Source organism: Ambystoma mexicanum, chromosome 6p (genome assembly GCF_040938575.1).
Source record: "Ambystoma mexicanum isolate Mex_15411 chromosome 6p, UKY_AmexF1_1, whole genome shotgun sequence".
In the NCBI taxonomy this organism is placed as follows: Eukaryota; Metazoa; Chordata; class Amphibia; order Caudata; family Ambystomatidae; genus Ambystoma; species Ambystoma mexicanum.
Window position 1 is genome coordinate 483,885,271 of NC_090935.1, and position 24,631 is coordinate 483,909,901.

The following is a 24,631-nucleotide window of genomic DNA, read 5'->3' on the forward strand; positions in this document are numbered from 1 at the left end:
CATCATACCCTATTGTTACACTCTAGAGGCAGTCGGTATCCACTCTATGCATTAGAGGATTTGTCATCCTCCGATATCGCACAAGTGGAATTTGCTAATGATCAGGATCTAACCCAAGTTAGGTTATGGATTCAATCGGGCATTGCACTAAACATTATATAGCAAGCCAAAACTATTTCAGATGGGCTTTATCCTGAAACAAGAGCCTTACCAAAAACAAGATGCTGAAATTGAGAATGTGGAGAGGGGTGCCCATGCATTAGGTAGGAGTGATTCCATTCCTGCCTTGAAAGGAAAGAAAACATTTTTTAAAAAAAATAAAAATATCACATGTTCTCGCAGTGCACTGGAATCTTCAAGACAAGATGAACCTGTACCAGTTGACCGGCCACAGGGTCCGTGGAGCCCAAACACTTGGGAGGCATTGATCGAATATGGGAGGCATACAAATCCACTACCATCCATCAAAGTTGCTGTAAATTAGTTAGCTAGAATACAAGAGGGTTCAAGCACTTGCTCCAGATTTAACAATCCTTTATCTGCCTTTGATATTATATGGTTACAGGAGACATAGTTTATTGAATCCCCCATATAGGCTGGCTAGTCATTGACTCTATTCCCGGCTAACTCCTCGGATCGGGGTAGACCTTCTGCAGGACTCATGGTGGCAGTAAATGATAACTCGGGCCTCACATTGGAACCTTGGGCGACTCCCAATAGATTCACACAATTGGTCACGATAAAAACATCTATCAACACCTTAGCAGTACTAAACATATATTGGAACCATGCAGGAATTACATAGACCACATGTTTCTATCACTTAGAGCAAATGCTTGATCCTACTATTACTTCTGTCATTCGGGCAGGGGATTTAAATATTCATTGCCTACCGCGCAACACTGGTGGAATGTCCAATACAGCCCGGAAATGGCTTAAGTTTATGCATGACAGACAGTATGTCATGCTCAATTGAGCTATTGACGGAGACATACACCAAAACCAACCTGGAAGAAAGGTAACTTAACAGCCACTATTAACGAAATCTTTGTTCAGAGAAACATGCTTGACAGCATTCAAAACGTTCAAGTTTTGTCGAAACATCACAGCGACTATGAATTACTAGCAGTAACGTGGTTAAGGGTTGTCAGTCTTGTAGAGAGTGGTTATTGTAACACCACACTCCATCTAGAGGGGGGACGCAATAGATTCAGATGGTCAGCAGACTTAGTGCTGAAGTTGGAACACTGAGTGCGTAGTAATCGTCGAAATCTCGATCTTGCAATGCTTGACTTAGAAGGTCACTATGTAGCAGCTATGAACTTATTCAAGTTACAGCCGTCGCTGAATCAGACCTGCAATTACACATAAACATGCTTTTGATCAGGAAGTAGTTGCGAGGAAAGCCGAGCTTCGGAAGGATACAAGAGCCTCATCTCATTTAAGTATGAGCCTAAGAATTAGCACAACTAAAGATTTGAAAATGCGCTATAAGAATGGGCTCAAATCTCACTGTGCCATTATTTATCAAAGAGACTCGGCTACAATGCTTGTGGTTATAGCCTCTACAAAAAAGTGCCCAAGTTTGGGGCCTCTTTTAATATAGCAGATCACCTTACTCGATTGCCATATCAAGTTAATCCTGTCCTGAAAGAAACATGGATTCATCATTTTAAAGAATTGTATGCCTCCATACTGGTGCTTCTGGGAGTTGGACTACGACTGAAAACCTGGTATTAGAGAAGGACGATATACATTATCAAACAACAAGACTGAGCACTTCCAGAGCGCCAGGACCAGATGGCCTTACAAACCTTATGCTTAGAGCCGCCGCCGGAAGAATGGGCGGCCGTGCTATTTGCTATCTTTACAAGAGTAATCAAACAGAGGCTTATTCCCACTTCATGGAGAAAATCGATTATAATCCGTATATTTAAAAAAGGAGACTATCAACAACCAAACAATTATCGAACAGTTGCCCTCCTTGATATCCCTGGAAAAAAGTTTGCACGACTGTCAGAGACTTTTCCGCATCGGTCAAGGAAGCTAAGGTCTTTGACATTCATCAGACAGGTTTTGTACTATGTCTGGGAATAGCTATTAATCTATTCCTTACCATAGTCATTAAATGTCATGGGCTGCAAACCAACCAACCGATCTATATGGCATGTATAGATTTCAAGGCAGCCTTCAATTCTATATCAAGACAATCACCATTTGATAAGTTAAAAAAGACCAATTGTCCATCATACATACAAGCTCTGGTTTCTCCGCTTCATGGAAAACAGTTCAAATCCGATTATCTATTGACGGAACACTATCAGAAACTATTTCTACATATAAAGGCCTCAAGCAGGGATGCATCTTAGCGTCCTCGCTATTTAACTTTTACATACCAGATATGGGAGCTTATTTCAAATCAGTAGTCTCTGACTCCCCGAAAATTGGTAACATTCAATTGCTGTGGCTGATCTTGTGCTGTTCTCCAAGACACCAAAAGGCTTACAAATCTGCTTTTAGCCTTGGAATTGTATGCCACAAGTAACCAACTAGTTTTGAACTTTGGTTTGTTGCTTTCACACAATAACTGCGCCACACTCATTTAGTTCAATTGTAATTTCCGAACCTTTATGGTTCATAAAAAAAATGTGTGAGTGAGATTTACAGTTCTCCCGAAGGAGAGCCCTTTTGCTTGACACATGTTTCGGCTCTTCCTGAGCCTTTTTCAAAACAAGGCATATTATATGTTGGCATAGGTTTCAATACTGATGATTCGATGTTGATAGTTACATCCTTAAATTTCCCGGGTTTGAATCCCCCCTGCAAAGTGCAGCTTTTCGTCTGCGTGTGTCGGCCTCAGAGTAAGAATTCTGAGGCCGCACCGCAGAGCCGAAAAGCTGAACCTCACAGAGTGAAATGTACTAATTAGTTTTGTATATTGACAAAAACAACATTTACTGGGGTTATCTTGGAATGAAACCAGAAGATGTATTTACCAATGCAAGAATGGTATTATATTAGGATACTGCAACATCCAAGATGCCTTAAGTGGCAAGGTGGTACCTAAGGCGACACACCAAATACATGTTACAATATAACACAAGAGTAACATACAAGCATTGGAAAATAATTGATTTGTCAACAAGGTGTGAGTAACCTAAGCTAATGGTCATTTTTAAACCAATGATGGGGGGCAGCACAACAAAGCCTCCGAAACGAGAAGCTACCCATTTTAGGATTGATCCAAATGCAATACCATTTAAGCATATAGTCCGCAGTAACTATTATTAAAATAAATAGCAAACGCAAGAACAGTAGGGTTTCAAGGAAACATTAATAACCCATAATAATAATATAGTGCACGTCACTAGCAAGATTAATACAAGAGACGCTGTTCAGATACTTATTTACTCAGCAAATGGGTATTAACAACATTTATGTACAAGAATAAGGAGCGTTATACATATGGCAATACATGTATTTTAGACATAATAACTTGCGCACAAGAAATTGTTATTTACAAGTGACGGGCAAAACCGTCAGGTGACTGGTCACATGACTTTTCTCAAAACGTACAAATAGAGTGAACAAACAACAGACCTGCCTTTGCTGTAGCAGTGGCAGGAATCTCGCATTTACGCGCAGGAATCTTTCGACGTTCCAATTAATCACAGAATCAGGTAAGCCTAGTGAGAAGCCTATTTGAATATTTTATTACAACATCACGCAGTGAAAAAAAACATTTCAAACGCCATGGTAACCAGAATATCTTTGAACCTTGTTGCAGTAGTGAATAGAACGCCGGATAGTAGATACACTACAAAAGGCTCTGCACTGGACAGCAACGCTGCGAATGAACGGTCCAAGTGAATAACCGCCAGTGAAGTTAATTCTATAAATATGCGAACTGCGGTTCAGCTTTAAAATAGGTAAGAAGTCCATTGGCCTTGATTGTCAACTTAGCTGGTACAAAAATTTGGAAATAATAAAATTTCATTTATTAGACAGGGTAACAGCCAGATCTAGGAAGCAAACAACAAGTAACATTGCTCTAAAGCTTAGGAGTTGACCAGTCAAACCCGTGAACTACAGATAGTAGCGAGACCGGTAATATAATCAGCTCACCCAATATGTGCATCTATCTGAGGGCTTTTTACAGTGTAATGACGACAATGCTTGTCAACCTAGCTGCTGCAAACAGGTGGAAATGTACTAAATCAACAGCACCATCTCATTTATCAGACAGGGAAACGCTCAGACCATGGAAGCAAACAAGTAACAACATTGCTTTAAATTTAAGGAGTTGACCAGTCCATAACTGAACTACGGAGAGTAGTAAGACAGGTAATACACTTACCTCACCCAATATTTATCTTTTACTTTTTCATAAAATAGCATTATACAATACGGGCCATCTTCAAGATGATCAGTTGCACGGGGACTCCCTTGTGCATCCATCAGAAGTTGCTTTTTCAGTGAAATAATGATAATTTCAGGAACTCCTCCAAACCAAGTGCAGTGTTTATAGACCACAGTCCTTAGGCAGTCAAAGAATTTACCATATAATCCATGATCATACATATTGAATTCCAATGGAGATTTTGCAATAATCAAATAGTTGTTTTTTCCTGTCTTTATCATGATTGGTGACAAGATGACCAATGTATTTCAGGGATCATATGGACAGTACTTTAATCAAATTTAAGACGTGTGTTGTTAAAGTGTGCCCTGACGAGGACCCAGGTGGGTCAAAACATGTTTTGGCAATTTTTGTGTTTGGCAATTTCCACATTAGACAATCTGATCATTGCCAAACTATACTTCAATTAAACCATATTATAGACAATTCAGATGGTGAAATGAATAGTCAGACATGAATTGACATTAATGTAATGTATTTTTTATTTTTGCAATACGGTCAACCGAATTTGTTGACATGTATTGACATCAATGCTGTATATTTCCAGATTTTGCTATATTTGTGGAGAGTTAATATGTGTTAAACTGGCATCAATGCCAATAAAACATTCACTGCTCTCAGGCAATCAAAATCTCAGTGACAAATCATTTCTTTTTCTTGAGTGCAGAGCACGGAGGAGGAGAATAATTGGATCATTAGCTCAGGTTTTATTTATTTTAACCATCATTACTGCTAACTTGGGATAAATGTACATTTTGTATTAGAATATTTATATTATTCTATCATCGTTTTTATATCTTGTATTGGTTTAACATGTGAATAGATATGTTGAAAGGTTGAAATTTTCAATCATATCAATAAAAATAAAAGATTTGGCTCCACCCTGCGGCACATTAGCCATAGAACCATTCAACGATGACCGGGCAAGGATCAGTTCTCGACATCAACACTTCAACTCACCCAATAAATGAAAGGGTACGAAATAATCAACGTGACCCCAGCAGTGTACAACAGACCGCAGAAAGAAGGGACACACACGATAACAGGCCCAGAGCAACAGAAATACGATGCCCAAGGGCCAAGGTCCGAAGAAAGGGAAAGGCGCCATAGACAAATTCACAACAGCAACAAAGAAAGTTACTGAGACCACTATGGCAACAGAATAAACACCGCAAACACTCTCAGCCACACCAGCAACCGCAATGGACCCACAAGTGGTCTTTGCGGCCATGCAACAGGGATTCTCCTCTCTCAACGAGAAAATGGACGGGATAACGGCCAACGTAGCCTCCATCAAGACACAACGAGACAAGACTACAAAGCGCATCACGGAAGCAGAGACCCGAATCAGTAACACAGAAGACATGCTGGAAGCGTTAAAAAAAAAAAAAACATTAATGACAATGGCGAAAGAACTGGGAACGGTCAAAATAAAATTTAAGTATTTGGAAGCCAGATCCAGATGCAACAACATTCGCATAATAGGTATGCCAGAAGAAGCTTTGAAGGGACCTATGGAGCTGGCTGTAGAGAAATTACTACGAGATCCTCTGGGCAACCCCGGCTGGTCGCCCATGTTTATAGTCGAGCAAGCACACAGATCATTAGCACCAAGGCCCAAGCAGGGAGACTATCCGAGGCCCATCATAGCACGCATGGTGAACTATAGAGACAGAGACTTGGTATTGAAAACGGCCAGAGAAAAACAAGAATTGAGATGGGAAGCCAACACTATTCAAATATTCCCCGATTACACGCTGGCAGTGCAACAAGAACGTCGCTCATTCAACGGGGTCAAGAAACTTCTACGTGAGCGTCATATTCCCTATGCAATGCTGTATTCAGCCAGGCTGAAACTACAATACCAAAATAAAACATATTTCTTTACATTCCCTGAAGAAGCGGCAAGCTTCTTTGAGGCCAATATTCCAATACCAACTCACCAGCCAAGGAACGGCAATGACGCCTGAAACGCCACTCCCTCATGATTACACAACAGGATGAGAGAATATTGGGGAGGGGGCAGAATTACCCTCCCATGGGTGTACTATTGTTACTAACATGATCAGTAATAGTAATGAGTGTACTCCCACCATTCATCATGGGATCGAGCAACGACTAAGCGGAACCAGCCGGGAAAGGAAAGAACAATAAGCACACCGGCCTGGAATGTCGCAGCAGAACCCCCCAAAGTTATAGGAGGGAAAGGGGATGGGCAATGGGGCATAATTAAAGTTTGGGTAACTATGAGGGAGGTGGAGGGAAGCAGGAAAAGATAGTTTGGAAACCAATTTGAGAAGGAGGGAGATACGGTTAAAAGCACACAGGTACCAAAAAAAGAAGAAGAACACAGACACACATGCAGCAGGAAAAAAAAGTCACACATCACCAAATAAAGGCACAAGTTGATGGCTAGGAAGAACAAAGGAAATCACTATGTTAAGCTGGAATGTCCGGGGGCTGGGATCCCAGATAAAGAGAAGGAAAATTATGGCATACATTGCCAGGCTGGGCCCTAAGATAGTATTCCTGCAGGAAACCCACCTATTACAGCACCACGCTGAAAAGCTTGCCCCACACTGAGGACTGCATCATTACTACACATCATATTCAAGGCGCGCAAGGGGAGAAGTAACCCCAATACATAAATCCATTCCCTTTATATGTCTCAGCACAGATTGCGACCCTCGGGGTAGATATGTCCTGGTGCATGGCACCCTCCAAGACAAAGAGGTGCTGTTGCTAAACATTTACGGGCCAAACATCGACGACCCTGACTTCTACTCTACACTGTTTGGGAAACTTGCAAACTTCCCCACGGCTCATCTGTTGTGTGCTGGTGACATAAACGCCATTCTTGACACACATCTAGACCGCACATCCAATCAGCCGAGATCACTGACTAAAGCAGCCCAAAAGATACTTGCACACATGGCGGATCTAGGCCTCAGGGATGCATGGCGCTTGTTCAACGGCACCAAGCGGGCGTACACATTCTAATCTACAGTGCACGATATGCACTCCAGAATAGACGTATGGCTTGTATCTCACGAGGAACTGGGTTGGATCACCAATACTCATATTTATCCCAGGACATACTCGGATCATTCACCCATTCAGATATCACTACAAATCCCAGAGATAAAAATGAACAGGCCCCCCTGGAGGTTCAGATCAGCGGCACTATAAGACCAGGTCTACAAGACATCCCTAGCCCAACATATCTAGGAGAACTTTGAAAACAATGAAGGTTCAGTGACTAGCCAAGCGGTATTATGGCAGGTGTTCAAAGTTTGCATTAGAGGCACTGGGATATCAACCGAATTCGGAGTCCTGAAGGACATCCGCAGGGACCTAGCGCGAAGGGAAAAGGACATTGCCCATAAACAAGAACAATATGCACAAATTCCATCTGCATAACTGGGGATGGACATTAAATCCAAGTAATAAGAATTTAGGGAAGCAGCGGATTGTGATGTACACTACTTCGATCGGCCGGCAGCAGAGCGGCAATATGGGGAGCGTGAGCGCCTGAGAACATGGTTGGCCAGAATGGTACGAGGGGGGTGGGGGCTGACGAGTATTCCATGCACAACAAGGAACGATGGTACCGGGACCGCAGATCGATTAGAGATGGAGGGAGCATTCTATGACTTCTATAAAAACATATACTCACCACAGAGCTTCACCACGGATCTAGAAATAGATCAATATCTAACCCAGATACCAACAACACTTTTATCAGATGCCACTAGGGCGGCCCTAGAAACCCCGATCGCTGAAGCAGAGATATCTGAAGCCATTAAGGCATTGCCTAACGGGAAAGCGCCAGGTACTGATGGCCTTGGTGCAGAATTCTATAGAGTTCTCCCAATTACTCGTTCCCAAACTACTTGCCGTCTGGACGGAAGCCCTAGAAAAAGGGGAGCTACCTGCAACCACTAGAGAAGCGGTTATTACATTGCTCCTTAAGCCAGGTAACCCGGACCCCCCAACCCCCCAGGACTGTTTGTTTGTTTTATTATTTATAATGCGCGAGAGTACCCGGGGGTATCAGGGCGCAGCATTTACAAGAAATTTCAAAGCTTGGTTACAATACACAGAAAATATACATGATTACAAAATACAAAATAGGTACAAAGAGTTATATACAAATCAGCAGTCATATTGTAGGACCATAATGTACAAGTAAGCAAGAGGGCACACGTGGTTACAAAGTGTGCAGGTAACGCAGGGCATTTTATTGTCGGAGTGGGACCAGTCTCAGCCAAGAAACAACCTTCGATCGGAAGTTCTGGTAGGGTAGGTCTGCTCTAAGGTTAGGAGGCAACGAGTTTCAGAGCTTGGCAGCTTTTACCGGGAAACTGTTGCCCCTATAGTTGCCCTTTTGTAGTGGGGAACAGATAAACAGTCTTTGTATATAGTTCTAATGGGTCTTAAGGAGGGCTGCTGCGGAATCCGTTAATCAAGTAGATGGAGGCAGAGTTATTAAGGGACTTGTGGGTGAGTGATACCGTTTTTAAGAGAATTTTGTCTCTGGTGGGGAGCCAGTTGTTCTGTTGGCTGACTCCTGTAATGTGCTCTCTTCTGGAAATGGCCAGGGCTGCTCTGAGATCGTTGTTCTGGAGGGTTTGCAATTTGCTGATGGTGGCCTTGGTGGACCCCAAGTATATGGCATTGCAATAGTCAAGTCGAGACAATATGAGGGTTCTGGCAAGTGTCAGGAAGCTAGAATCAGATAGGAAGGGTCTGGCTGCACGGATTAATTTACACGTGTAAGCCGTGGAGGATGCAAGCGAGCTCACTTGTCTTTTAAAAGGAAAAAGTGTAGTCTAGGTAGAAACCCAGTATTTTGACCTCCTGTCCGACTTTGATATTGTTCCCGTCAATCATGAAGGAGTTATAGGCCGGGCCAAGTTCTTTATGCTGAATGTAGTGCCGAAGATGATGAGCTCTGTTTTATCATCATTCAGGCATAGTCCATGGGTGGCCATCCATGCCTGGATGATGATGTACACCCTATTTAGCAAGGCCAAATCATTTTCATAATCTCCTGAAAGCGGAAGAAGGATCTGGGTATCATCTGCATAGTTAGTGTAGGTGATACCAAGATGATCCAAATCATCGAAAAGGGGCTTGGTAAATATGTTGTATAGTGTGGGGGAGACACAGGAGCCCTGAGGAACACCACAGGTGATGGGTATAGGGTCAGCTGCCGCTGTGGTAGAAAAGACCCTCATGGTCCTACCGTTAAGGAAGGATGTGATCCAGGTGATGGCTTCAGTGGAAAAGTGAGCTGAAGTGTGGAGGTGTGAGCATAGGACAGAGTGATCGACCAAATCAAAAGCTGCGGATAGGTCGAGGAGGAGTAGGGCCGCTTGTCCGTTGTCTCTGAGCAGATCAATCTGAGCTTTCAGGTCAATAAGAGCAGTTTCGGTCCCATGTTGGGGAAGGAATCCAGATTGTCCCGATCCTAGTAGGTTGTGTTCTTCCAGGTGCTTCTGTATTTATACATAGGCAACCTTGTCCAGAATTTTTAGTAAAAAGGGAACAGTCGTTATCGGGCAGTAATTTTTGGGTATGGTTGGGTCAAGTGTGGGTTTTTTCAGTAGTGGGAGTACCCAAGATTGTTTTAGATTAGGGGCGTGGCCAACATGCGAGCAGCAAGGACGTGAGTCCCGTGAGCTCCCTCTGGCCGCCCGCGATATTCTGTTTAAAGATCCTTTGGATGGACCGAATCGGCCTGGAAAGACACCCGTGCTGACCTAAAGCGGTATAGAACACTTGGAAGAAATCCTGACTCCCGGACGAAATCCACTCAGCATCTACATCGACAAACCCGCAGGCCCCCTGGGCATGAGGAAATGCCTGCCAAAATGGCCGCCGCGGACAACGACTGAGGAAGACACGGGCCGCCGAAGCACTACAAGGAGGGGAGGAGGGACCCAGAGCCAGTTCCTTTGTGCAGGCCTGCGGAACACAAGCGTGCACTGACCCGGCAGGACCCTAGATTGCCAGCTGGACCTACGTAGTGCCAGAGACACACGCACGACTGGGATTGAGGGGTGAGACAAGCGCTGGTGCCCCGGACACATCCTGCTGCACCGCGGCCCTGTAAGGTGCTTCCCTACCGTGCGAGACGAGCAGGGGGCACCATGGGCAAAGATAAAACAAAACAGGGTACCACGCAAAGCACCATGGACCAATAAGCAACTAGCACCCCCACCACTGCAATGGAGGTGGAACTACCGACGGCCTCTCCGCCTGAGGCTGGAGACCTGACATTAAAGGACGTGATGACCCCCATCGCTACTTCTCGCTCCTCAATGGGGAAAAAATGGACAGCATCTCAGCAGAGGTCTTATTCCTCCGACACGACCTCCAAAAGCTGTCCTCTCGCACAGGGGGAGTAGAACAGAGAGTCTCGAACGCGGCTATCACAGGCAATCACACGTCTAAAATCTCTGGAGGCATGAGTGGAGGAGGGAGAGGGCAGATCACGCTGTAACAATATTCGCATTTTGGGACTGCCGGAAGGAGCAGAAGGTCCCAGTATGGAGCTCTTCCTCGAGCAATTGTTGGCGGACCTGGCGGCACCGTAATCCTTCTCTAATTTCTTTTCAATAGAGAGAGCCCACCGAGTAACATCAGGGCGTCCAATACCTGGGGCCCCTCCGAGGACCGTCATCGCAAATCTATTGAACTACCGAGACAGAGACGCGATACTGCAGATGGCCCGATCCGGAGGCCCGACTACATACAACGGCTCCAAAATCGCATTCTTCCCGGACTACACCCGGGAAGTGCAAAAAGCCAGGCAATCCTTTGAACGTCTAAAGAGGAAACTGCACTCTATGAACGTCAAATATGGACTGCTTTTCCCGGCACAACTCAAGATCCCGCACAACGGCACCACAGTGCACTTCACGGACCCAAAAGAGGCCTGGAAATGGGCCGAGACACAGATCGCCGGGAACTGGGACTCGAGGATCCCGGATCCTGGGGGGGGAGGCCCAGACTCCCGGGAGACAGAGGGTGACGAGGGCGCCCCCCCCCCCTCGACCGGAACCGAATGGTCCAGCCCAAGAAATAGAAAATTGACGCATTAAACCAGGTATGACAACTGATGTACACCCAGCGAGACTACACCAGGGCACGCGCCAGACACTCATGCAAGGGTACTGTGAAACCCTGTTAACACTTTGCCGTAAATCCGTCAAAGGAACATGATGTAAGCAGCGGGCCCCTTAGGGCCACCACCTTCGATCCAGAGCTCCGTGAGGATTGTGAACAATTTGGGTGGTGTGGCAGAATGAGTAGAGAAAAGAAAATTAGGTAATAGTTATTAGTTAATGAGTCGACTGTCCTTTTGACAGTGGGTTGAATTTGTTATATTGGGCGACAGATGCTTCAAGTTGGGTGGAGTATGGGGTGGGGGTGGGGGAGATCAAAGTTGTAATGTTAAGCACCGCACCAGTTCCAACACACGCATGGTAACAGCTTCCTTAGTAATAAGCCACGCAAAACACAGGAGTACATATGTCTCGACAGATAACCACCTTACGCACGACCATGAACAATCCCTGAACAGGCCGCTGTATCACGCAGCATCTCTAGATACCCAACACAGCATCACTATAGTCACACAGCTCAAATGGCAGGGACCTCCAGCATGAACAGAAATAGAACCATCCGGCTGATAACATGGAATGTAAACGGGCTCGGTAATAGCATCAAAAGGCGACTGGGCCTGCAGGCATTGAACCGAAACTCCCCAGACATAGCTTTCCTAACGGAGACGCATCTCGCTGGTACAAAGTGCACACTATTTAATGCTCGAACTATAGATTGGCAATACATGCCGGTTTCACGATGGGAACGCGAGGGGTATTAATCCTAGTACACAAAAGACTTCCATATATACCCATTACTGTTACACAGGACACGGGAGGCAGATTCGTACACACAACAGGAACCCTCTGGGAACGCACTATATCCATGACTGCTGTATATGCACCACCCAATCTGCTATCCTCTCTGTCCAATGACATCACGCCCCTACTTGCTACCAACTCTGCAGATCTTACACTAATTGGGGGAGACTTCAATGAAGTAATGAATGTAGACATTGATAGAACACATGTAAGGTCCAGAAACCTAGAAACATGCACTAAACTTGCCACATTCACTAATGCTCTGGGGCTGCAAGACGTATGGAGATCATTGCATCCAAACGAAAGAGAATACTCGTATCACTCTGGAGCACATGCCTCACTGTCACGGTTAGATTATTTTTTCCTACCATTAAGCAATATACATGAAGCATGTGAGGCACACCTACTCCCCAGAGGCATATCGGATCACTCTCCACTCACAATAACGATTAAGACCAACAGATCAATCCTCCCACCCAGTTGGAGATTAAATGGCTACTACCTAGGATTCCCAGAACTGGTAGAACATATTCAAAAGGTCACCGAATCGTACTTTGAATTGATTATTGGCTCTGTAGACAGCCCGATAACGCTATGGGAGGCTCTAAAGACGGTATTAAGAGGGAGAGATCATAGCCTGGACCTCAGCCCACAAAAAGAAACATTTAGAATCAATACGCGAAGACGAAACAAAGGTACAGAATGCAGAAGTTAAGCATATAACCCACGACCAACTCGCGACGCATCGTACGCTACAATTAGCGCAAAAACAGCTGCAACACATAACTTTAGACAACGCTAAACAAGCACACGCAGCGAAGCGAGCAAGGGTATACGAGACAGGGGACAAGGCCGGGAAAATACTAGCATGGCTAGAACGTAGGGAGTTGGGCCTTACCCAAGTCAGGAAACCGATGACAGAAGGACCAGATCCACTGGTAACAGACCAGGACATAGCGGAGGGGTTCGCAAAGTACTACACAGAACTGTACAGAGCACCATCCTCACCGCTATCGACTGACATACTGGACGAAATCACTCTCCCTACTTTAAGTGTGCAACAGCGCAACATATAAGAACAAGAAATCACCGAGGAAGAAATAACCCAGGCAATGTCAGAACTCCAATCAGGGAAAACCCCAGGTCCAAACGGCTTCCCAGTCGAAATATGGAAGAAAATTGGCACGAATGTAATCTCCCCGCACCTGCTACGCCTTTTTCCAACACTCACATTCACAGGGTTGCCTCCCCCCAGACCTTAGAAAAGCCACAATAATAGTTTTACCGAAAGCGGATAAACCACCTGACAAGTACAGCTCCTACAGACCCATCTCCCTAATAAACTGCGAGGCCAAGATACTTGCAAAGGTACTGGCCAACCAGCTACAGCAAGTTATACACACACTGGTACACCCAGACCAGTGTGGGTTCATGCCGGAGAGATCCACTAGACAGAATATATATGGATTACATACAGCATTGGAAAAATTACCTGGGCTGCAGAGCCCCCTGGCCTTGCTGGCAATAGACTTTGAAAAGGCATTTGGCTCTGTTTATTGGAAGCAATATGGGCGATTGTGCAACGAAAGGGAATAGGACCTTACTTCATGAGCTGGGTGAAGCTGCTATATCACCTTCCTGAAGCGGTATCCAAGGTAAACGGGCATGTCTCAAATCCTTTCCGGCTGGGTAAGGGCACAAGACAGGGTTGCCCCCGGTCAGCTTTGATATTCGCATTAGCGATCGAACTTCTAGCAATCCTACTAAGATCCACACAAACATGGAGTCGATTCAGGAGGGCAGAAGACTGGGAGGACAAGGTGTCCTTATACGCAGATGACCTACTAATATACCTACAGGACCCACGTGACTCTTGCCCTATTGTGACGCAATTGCTAAAAAGATACGGCAGGTTCAGCGGCCTTCGTGTCAAATGGTCTAAATCCATACTGTTCCCATGAGGCAGATAGACAACGCAGTACCAGACGAATGCCCGTACCGCATTGAAAGGGAGCAATTTAGATACTTAGGCATACAAATTACACATAAACTAACAGACTATGTGCCCAAGAACTTACTCCCTATAACGTTAAGGTTCAAAGATGACGTCCAACATTGGATGTCCTTACCACTTACACTATTAGGACGCGCTGCACTTTTCAAAATGATGGCTATCCCCCGCTTTCTTTATATATTGCAAAATGCTCCACTGCCTGTTGCGTTGAGTGAGTTTCATAGAATAGATCAAACACTCAGGAAATTACTATGGAAAGGGGGACGCCGACGTCTGGCACTCATGACCCTACAAAGATCCATATGGGAAGGCGGAATCGGACTCCCCCGGCTGCAAACCTATTACTGGGCCAGTCAAATGGCAATAATAAATGATCAACTACATGGGGACACCGCACTACCGCACAATAGAATGCCGGATTCCAACCCACAAGAAAGACCCGTTATGAAATACCTCTATTGCCAAAAAGACTGGGCTGCAGTCCCATCCATGCAGACACATAACTCTAATATGGTCAGATACTCATAAATACTTAGGCTAGGATGGAAAGCTGACCCCAGCACAACCACTGTGAAATAATAAACACCTCCCGGAAGTGAACAAACTCCCTAAATGGCGCTGCTGGTCCACACTAGGCATTACGAAAATTGGGGACGTAGTGAGAGAAAACGAAATAATACCATTCGAAGTTTTAGCTACCACTTTTACGCTTCCCTCTAATGAACAGTACCACTATGTGCAATTTAAACATGCGCTACAGGTCCATCTCCCCGATATGATAGACATGCCAGACTACTCCCCGCTGGAAGGCAACCTATTTCCAGAAATGGTTAGACACAAAGTCACGTCTACCTTATATAGTGCCATAACTTCCTTCGCCATGAAAGAACTGTCAGGTTTGAAGGCCAAATGGGAAAGGGATGTGTGCGCCATACTTCCTGAGGACTGGGTGGCTTCACTAATGTTAACCAGAGAGGTGGCTATCTTCTCCAGGTTCAGGTTAATACAACTGAAGATACTGCACAGAATTTATTACCCGAGGGTAGCACTATTCAACTGGGGGAAAACCACTGACCCGCATTGCTTGAGATGTAAAAGGGAGGAAGGCTCCTACTATCACATACTGTGGGAATGTGCCGTCATCCAACAATACTGGCAGCAATGCTGCAGCGAACTGTCAAGGGTAATGGGCAAAAGAATTCACATGAGCCCCAAACAACTACTGCTGGGAATAGAAGAGGATATCGAGCCAACACGTTATGAAAAAGCGTTTTTATCTACCACCTCTGCAATACTGAAAAGGAATATAGCGCAACTCTGGGGCTCTGCAACAGCACCGATTTATGAGCAATGGGTGACAGATGTGGACATTTGTATTGCAATGGAAAAAACAGTACATACAGCCCGGGGATGTCCTGAGAAAGCTCAGAAAATATGGCAAAAATGGGAAGATGCGCACTGAACAGTAACCTGTATGGACAGACTGTGCTAAAACCCAAGGTCTCGTAAGGTGACCAGTTTGCGCAATATTAATGTGGTTAAATATCCGGTTATACTAAGCTCCTCTGTATGTGGAACAAGGTGTGGAACTACGAATGGGCGGGAAAGGGAAGTATTGGTTACCCCATTGATCGGGCTGTATGTTTTCTTTGTGTTAACACAAAACAATAAAATGTTATATTACAACAAAAAAAAAAGATTTTTTAGATTAGTAGGTATAGATCCAGTAGCAAAGGAGGCATTTATCAATTTCGTGATAAAAGATGAGAGAGCACGGGCAGCATCGTTAATGAGCTGTGCAGGGCAAAGGTCTCCCTGGCAGTTAGATGGTTTCAGAGACAGGATGATTTTTTCAACTTCCGAAGTATTGATTTTAGAGAACTGGAAGCGGGTGCGGTTTGTGGACATAAGCTTCTCCGGCATTTTTGAGTTGAGGGTGTCATTCAAGGTGGCTCTTTTGCTGGAGATTTTGCTTTGTAGAGTCACGATCTTATTTGCTAGGGCATTTTGGATTTTGGAGCACCAGTTTTTATCTTTGGTGCACGTGTCAATGGGAGTTATGGGGGTTTCTATTTCTTTAAGGATGGAGAAGAGTTCTTTCATGTTGGATTTAGCTTGGGATATGCGAGGGTCAAAAGGAGACTCGTTTGGCCATGTAGATTTCTTTTTTGTAGAGTGCAGTTAGTTTAGAGAGTTGAATTTTGTTGGACACTGAGGGGGATTTTTTCCAAATGGACTCGCAGTTTCTTTTTTTTTGCCTTAGATTTTTGAGGAATGGAGTGTACCATTTGTTGAGGTGCGTTTTTGGTTTACTAGATCTAAGTTTGAGGGGGGCGATGCGGTCCAACAAGGTGGCCATAATCTTGTTATATTCTTCAACCAAGGTCTCAGGATCCAGGTTGTCAGGAAGTGTGTTAAGTGTGGGAATTGAGTTGGGGATGAGTCTTTCTACTGTCATGTTCTTCTTATTTCTCGTAAGAGTTGGTGGGGCCTTAGTGATAGGTGTAGGAGGGGGTCTATCGGCGGAGAGCATGAATGATACCAGGTGGTGGTCAGTCCAGGCTAGAGGTATAGTGTTAATACTGTTCACTAGGCAATTGTAGTCAGCCACCCAGTCGAGTGTTCTGCCTTTTGCATGTGTAGGTGTCGTGCATCTTTGCATGAAGCCTAGTTCAGTAACAATGCTAGCTGTGGCGCTGGCGGGATGGTCATCCGGGTCGTTATAACCCAAGCTGAAGTCCCCTAGTGTGAGAACTTGGGTAGAACTTTTAAGGTTATTAGATAGAATAGAGTTAAGGTCCTCTTCAAAGGTGCCGATGGGGCCTGGTGGGCAGTAGATCAGATAGATGTTAAGAGTTTGGGAGTCGGTGAGAGGTAGTTTAACTGCTAGAGTTTCGCAGGAGGGGGCATCAGTAGAGGTAGCTAGTCTCATAGCAGGGCTGCACTTGTGGATGATGGCGACACCACCTCCTCTGGAATTGGGGCGGTCTTGTCTTAAGATGGAATAGTTATCCGGGACGGCCAGCATTAACTTAGGGCCCGCTGCAGGGTGTAGCCAGATCTCAGTAATGGCCAGGAAGTCGAGGTCTGCAATTTCTATAGCGTGCGCTACTAGCGATCTGGCATTGATTAAAGCTCCCTTGATTTTAGGGCAGGCTAGGTTTTTTGACATAGTAGCTGAGTTTTTTGACGTAGTGGTATGGCGCTTGTCCTGAGAGGGTTCAGGAGTGTCCTGTGTGAGGGAGTTATGGAGGGGTGTAGGGTGGAGGTTTTGTGTTAGGTTACTAGTTAATGTAGAGGGATTGGGTGGGAGTGGTGGCGTTCTAGAATTTTGTTTGAAGGGCAAAGAGCGGGCAAGGGGCTCATAGATTTTTGCTAGTCTGCCTCTGAGTCCTAGGTTCCTTTCAATAGTGGTGCGAGGGTGACTGGACAGTAGCAAAGCCAAGGGATTATGAGGGTCTAGATATGGTGCTTGGTTGTTGGACCTAGATGAGGCTGGTAAGTTGGGCAAGTATGGAGCCATCTTGGTTTGTGATGCAGGAAGGAGGCTAATCAAGATGTGGGCAACCAAGTTGGTGGTGAGCGGACACATACTAGATAGTGGGGTCAACAAACGTTGAGGTGTTTAAGTTAGGTGGTCTGGGGGCAGCAGTATCTGGGTAGACAACTAATTAGTGGTGAGGAAGTTTGGCTAGGATGCAATGGGTGAGCAGCTGAATATGAGAAGCTGAGTATGAGAAGAGGCAATAGACTAAAACATGTGGGAAGACCACTAAGTTCAAATAAGAGGCAGTTTGGCTAAAATGCAAAACGGTGAACACCTAAATTCGAGATGCAGCAATATGGCTAAAACACATGGGAACCACTAGGTTCAAATAAGAGGCAGTTTGGCTAAAATGCAGAAAGGTGAGCACCTAAATTCGAGATGCAGCAATATGGCTAAAACAAATGGGAACCACTAGGTTCAAATAAGAGGCAGTTTGGCTAAAATGCAGAAAGGTGAGCACCTAAATTCGAGATGCAGCAATATGGCTAAAATGCATGGAGAAGCCATTAAGAATTGACATGATATCTGGCATTTTAGGTGCCATCTTAACAAGTGGGGTTAAGATCAACATGTTTGCACAGTGTGCCAGAGTGATAGGACAGGCCACTGTCATTAATAAACATGGACGCTAAGATTTTTGCTAAGATTCTAGCCACACGACTAACCCCTCTGATGCCTTATATGGTCCATGAGGACCAAGCGGGATTCATAACGGGCAGATCCACAGCAACAAATATTAGGTGCTGCCACAAGATTCTAACAGCAATTCCTGAAAAACTAAAGCAGTTGCAGTCTCTTTAGATATGTAGAAAGCCTTTGATACGCTATATTGGCCCCTCTTATTTAGGGTCCTGCGAAATTATGGGTTCGGCCCTAACTTTATTAAATGGGTCAAGGTTCTTTATACACAACCCTATGCTAGGATAAGTATGAAAGGTACATTATCAGACCTATTGGAATTATTAGGGGGCACCCGTCAAGGCTGTCCCCCCTAGTATTCACTTTAGTGATAGAACCCTGGCTGCCATGCTCAGGGTTCGATACGGCAAATATGGAATACTACTGGAGGGTAAGCTTGAGATTATCACGCTGTACGCTGACGACATCCTACTATATTTAAAAAACCCTGAACGTGCCCTCAGTAAAATCCTTCCTGTGGTAAGAACGTTTGGCGAGTACTCGGGCCGAAAACTGAACCATGCCAAATCAGAAATCTTCCCACTCACCGAGGCTACTCTCAAACCGTCTGACCTTCATGGCCTACTTTGAGTCCGGTACATATGAAATATTTGGGGGTAAACGTAGCAGAGACAGCGCAACTCTCCCGTGAATTGAATTATAACGCCCTAGCAGACGCCTTATGCGTCAAGATGACACGCTGGAGCACCCTACAAATATCCATGCTAAGGAAAATCACCCTTGTAAAAATTATAATCCTTCCCAAACTCTTATTTATTTAGCACCGTACCAGTGTGGCCAGGTAGGGCACTATTCTCAAAAATAGGGGGCACGTGCACATCATTGGTATAGGGCGGACACTCGACACTCAGATGGAGGGTTTTCACTGACCAATACCCGCAGGGAGGCTTAACAGCACCAGATTTTGAAATCTACCATCTAGCAGCGCAGGCACACTCCGCAGCACAATGGGCGGCAGATTTCCTCGCTCCCAAGGAACGAACCCCCCAATACCGAAATCGGCCACACTACTCCACGCCCTAGCGACGTCACGCCTAAATGCTACAACACCATTAATCCCACACAGGTCACAACTACAGCCTGGGCTAAAATAGCCGACATAAATGGCACAGATACACTATATCACCCAAGCATACCAATCCGGGGCGCCCATTATATAGCTCCCGCTCGGGACAAAGAAGCATCGACACACTGGGGTGCTAGAGGAATTATGCAATGGGGACAACCGTTCCGAGATAAACGCTTCGTGACACGGGAAGCTCTCAAAGACATTGTAGGAGACATGCCAAAACATAAGTTACATTATATGCAGTTGAGGTCTGCCATCGCAAAGCTATGGATCGAATTTCCATCAGAGCCAACAATAAACCTGGCTTTAGGATATATGTTTGCAGCCGGGAAAGGGAAGATATCAGCATCCACATTATACAAGACCATCATTCAAACCCGTCCACCAGTGACACAGTGCCAAAAAACAATGGGAGCTGGACCTGGGACAACCGATCACTAATACTAACCAAACACATATCGTTCAATGCTAGGTACAAACTGATCCACTTTAAGATAGTCCACAAGCTGCATTACACTCCTGCCAAACTGAAACGAATATATGCCACAACAGAAGGCCTATGCCCTAGATGTAGCTGTGAAAATACTGACACCTTTCATATCTTCTGGTCATGCACACGATTGCGGGACTATTGGGCGGAGGTTTGTGATGCACTAGACGATATGGTGGATTACCCTATAGAAAGGTCACCTAAGAGGTGCTTTCCACAACTATTGTATTAAAGTACTGTGGGGAGAAATGGCCTATGAGGAGGTACACAAGGCTTATAGGCGTTTTCCCATCGACTGCCCATGGACATGCTAATCCCTGTGGCCATTCCCACCCTGGCCTCACTCTGGATGTTCTGATCTCTACAGACCTTCCCCTTTCTATCCCTCTCACCACTCCTCTCCTGGAGCGATCACTTTCTCCTTTCATCCCAGCTCACTCTCTCAACCCCCCAGGCCAAGCCAACTCCAGCACTGCCGCATACATTCTCGGTTATCCTACCCCTTAAGCGTGTGTCAGTTGAGGCTTTCGCCGACACTTTTTCACCCCATCCTCCTCCTTTGGCTGACTCATACCCTGACACAGCCCTTTCTATGCTTCACTGTGCTATATCCGATAATCTTGATGTTCTTGCCGTCATGAGGATCCACTTGAAGCCCAAAGCCAAGTGCAACTCTTGGTACGACTCAGACCTCGACACCCTTAAACGCAAGTGCAGGGTGGCCGAGAGGAAATGGTGTTCTTCCGGTACGTCCTCTGATAAACTGGCCTGCCGCCTGCTCCAAAGGCAATACCGGCTCTCTGTCCGCACCAAGAAGAGAGCCCTCATCCAAGCCCGCGTCTCTGTGGCATCTAACAACTCAGCCAAACTCAATCTGCAAGGAGCTGGCCAATCCTGCTGCAGTCTTTTCCTCTCCTGTCCCCTCCGAGGCCCTCTGCACGGCTCTGGCTTCTCATTTCATCTCTAAAACCCAGGACATCCTGTCCTCTCTCTCTCTTCCTCTGCCTCGACTCTTTGCCCTTCCTCTGGCCCTTGTTCGGCCACCTCTCCTCCCTCCTTCTCTGCCTTTGCCCTGTTCTCCCCAGACGGGGTTTCGAGACAAGTCCGATCTATGAAAGTCTTGTCAAAACAGGTTCACCCCTGTTCCTCGAAAACCATCAAGCACCACATTGACACCTGGCTCCTGCTCTAGCTGACTTCTGCGACCACTCCTTCGCCACTGGAGTCTTCCCTTCCCCCCTGAAGCTCTCCCTTGTGAACCCTCTTCTTAAGAAACCCTCGGCCGACCCGTCCTGCCCAGCTAACTATTGCCCAGTCTCCATCACTCCTTTTCTGGGCAAACCCCTGGAAATGCTGGCCATCTCCCAGCTTAATCTTGGTTGTCTCCATGACCATCAGTCTGGGTTCAGAGCTGCCAGAAGCACGGAAACTACTCTGACATCTGTGAAGACCTGCTTTCCAACCTCGATTCCAACACCCCCTGTGTACTCATCTTACTCTCTTCTGCCTTTGACACGGTCAGCCATACCATCTTGCTCAACCGTCTCTGTGATAACCCAGGTATCCATCAGGCCCTGGCTTAGCTGACTTTCCTCTCTGATCGACCCTCGCAGGTCCAACTTGGGTCCTTCCTCGCCTCTACCTCTATCTCTACCTGTGGTGTTCCCGAGAGGTTTAACCTCTCTCCCTGGCTGTTCAACCAATACCTGGCACTTCTTGCCCACCGCATTGCCACTCTGTGCCCCAACTTTCAGTGCTATGCGGATGACACTTGGCTCATTTTCAGGCTCTCTCTTCTCCTTCCATCATCTCGGACTGTCTGTCTGCTATCCTGGAGTGGTGTGCCACCAATTATCTCTGCCTTAATGCCAGTAAGACTGAGATTCTCCTCATCGGCATACCTGCTCCCCCCTTTCCAGACACTGTCTGGCCGGCCGCTCTTAGCCCTCCTCCTGCTCCCACCTGTGAGGCTAAAAACCTCAGGGTTATTTTCGACTCCACACTCCTTCTCTTTTCACATCTCAGACGTCTTTAAGAAGTCAGACTACCAGCTGCACCTCCTCAGAGGTAGTCTTCCTTTCCTCTCCTTCCCCCAGAAGCTCACTGTCTCCAGAGATCTGGTTCTCTCTAGGCTGGACCACTGCAACAGCCCCTTTCTAAATCTGCCTGCCTCTACTCTCTGCCCTCTGCAACTCATCCAAAATAGGACTGTAAGACTTGTCCTTGGCCTCAAGCCCAGGGATCATATCTCTCCAGGACTGAAATCTCTGCACTGGCTCCCAGTGGTTGCGAGCATTAAGTTCAAAACCCTCTGCATTGTTCACAAGGCCTTCTGGGCCTAGGGCCTCAATACCTTCAACTCTCTCAGCAACTACCTGGTGGTAGATCTCTTTCCTCAGCTGAGGCCTCCCTCTACAACAGCCTCCCTGCCTCTCTGAAACGTGAGGAGAACCATCTCTGGTTCCGAAGGCACCTCAAGACCTTCCTCTTTGCTTCTGCTCTCTCTCCTCCTCTCCCCTGCTGAACTCCTGGCCGAAACAGATACTGCACTGGTATCCTGGCTACCCTCTGTTCTCAGGACCAGGTCTCCTCTCCACCAGTTGCACACCTGCACTGCCCCACTGGCATAGCTCTCAACTCACACGCTTTTGGCGGGTGTCACCTGCCTTGTAAACAGCTGACTCACCCGCCAAGCCAACTTCACACCCATTCGTTTCAATGGGCCTCACCCGCCAAAAATAAAATCGGGTGTTTTCACCCGCCTTTGCGACATAAATGGTTGAGAGCTATGCACTGGTGACCCTTGCACTCGTGGGCTGTTTCTGTATCACTAAAGCCTCCTACCAGCAGTCGACACCTGATGTCTGCAGTTACCCATGAACTTGCCACCAGCTGGCCACACTTCCTATTTATTGTTTTATTTTACTGTTTATCCTATGTTATGCACTGCCCCTCCCCCTTTCCCCTCGCCATTTCCCCCTCCCCTGCACTTGAACAATCTCAATGTCACCTGGCCAAGTAAGATCGTTGTCTCGGTCTTCCCTCTGTTCCCCCTCCCTTGCCTCATTGCGCCTTGAAACACTTGTGTATAGGCACGTTATAAATCCCATATCATATCATATAAGCCAGTTCCTGCCCCTCCCCGCCCAAAATGCCTTCTGATGGAAGCTCTTTGAGCTTACTTGAACCAAGCCTGATCATCAAACTTTGCACTGTAAGTGCCTGCCGTTGTTTTTTCAAAGTTGTCTTCTGAGAGTTAATGACTTAATTGGCCATGTCTGCCTTCAGCCACTCAATTTCTAAGTGCTGTGCGTCCTTCACTTAAGTCCTATAAAACAAAAAGCATTGGCTCGTTCAACAGTTTTGGCTTGTATATAAATATTAGGCATGGTGTAATGGTTGGCACTTGGCATGGCAAGTGGCTTACCCATGCCTACACCAAAGACCAAACTGTTGGCATGTCCAATGCTTGTTCTTAGCTGGTTGTGTAGGAACAACGTAATTTACAGGGATTGTTGCTTCATATAATCTGTGGCTCTGGATCGACCATTTCGATTTACGTTTATGTATAGTTCTATTTGAGGCTGGCATTGCCAGAAAAGAAGGAAACAGACTAAACCAAAACACGTTAATATACACTTAAGAATGTCAGGTTTCAACACCAGGGCGGCGTCAACATGGAGCCAATGCACATGTCGGATTTTTGTTACTTTCACATGCCATGTTTCGGGTGTTGTTGACATCGTCTTAAACTCCCATGGCTGCCTCCTGCCATAATCTTTTACGAACACCCATACATTACTACAATATTATTAGCTAATTCGGCGCGGTTCTGTTTTTCGGATCCTCAAAATATAATATCTATCACAGTACAGCTGCATGACATTACCCAAAACTTCCAATCCCCCCAACAAAGATCTCAGCTAATGCATATTGAAGTACACTAACCCCTTTGAAGACAGAAAACAACAACATACATTTCACCAAGCAGAGGCTTGCGTCGCTGCACCAATATGCCCAAAAACACACCAACTACGACCCTCACCTGCTGCGAACCGCTGGCAAAATCCTGCTGAAACACTGCATCCTCCCTTTTCAGGGCAAAAAAACAGGAAGACACCACAGCACACTGGGAAGCAAGCTATTTGCGACGCTCCAGGAAATGTAGTTTTTGCACAACCTGTCCTCGAGGTTAGACAAGCAGCTTTGTCAGAAATTAGCACCACAGTTCCCAGAGAGCAACGCGCCACGTGGTTGAACCTGTGGTCGCCCGGTAGCTGCTTTATCGCATATGTGTAGAAAAATGTTTGAATCCCTCACTCTGGTGCGAGCCCTCGCTTCTGCAAAACAAGTCAATTTCCCTCCTTCCTGTGGCATTAAATGCTGACTAAGGCTTTGTGAATCATACTCGTAAAATGCTTATCTTGCTGTTTGTCCAGGGTTTCCTTTGCAGACAGT

The 24,631-nt window shown here is 45.9% G+C and overlaps 1 protein-coding gene across 3 annotated transcripts in view; it reads right to left on the reverse strand.

Moving 5' to 3' along the window:
• Positions 1 to 24,372, reverse strand: part of SLC38A9 (solute carrier family 38 member 9) — a 1,177,634-nt gene extending 1,153,262 nt beyond the window's left edge. Inside the window, exon 1 of one of the 3 annotated variants that reach the window (XM_069627285.1) lies at positions 24,219 to 24,372. The gene's annotated coding sequence lies outside the window, so the exon portion shown is untranslated. Of the gene's footprint in view, positions 1 to 24,150 lie in introns of all 3 variants that reach the window. The other 2 variants (XM_069627284.1, XM_069627286.1) reach the window with 2 other exon arrangements.
• Between the last annotated feature and the right edge of the window lie 259 nt (positions 24,373 to 24,631).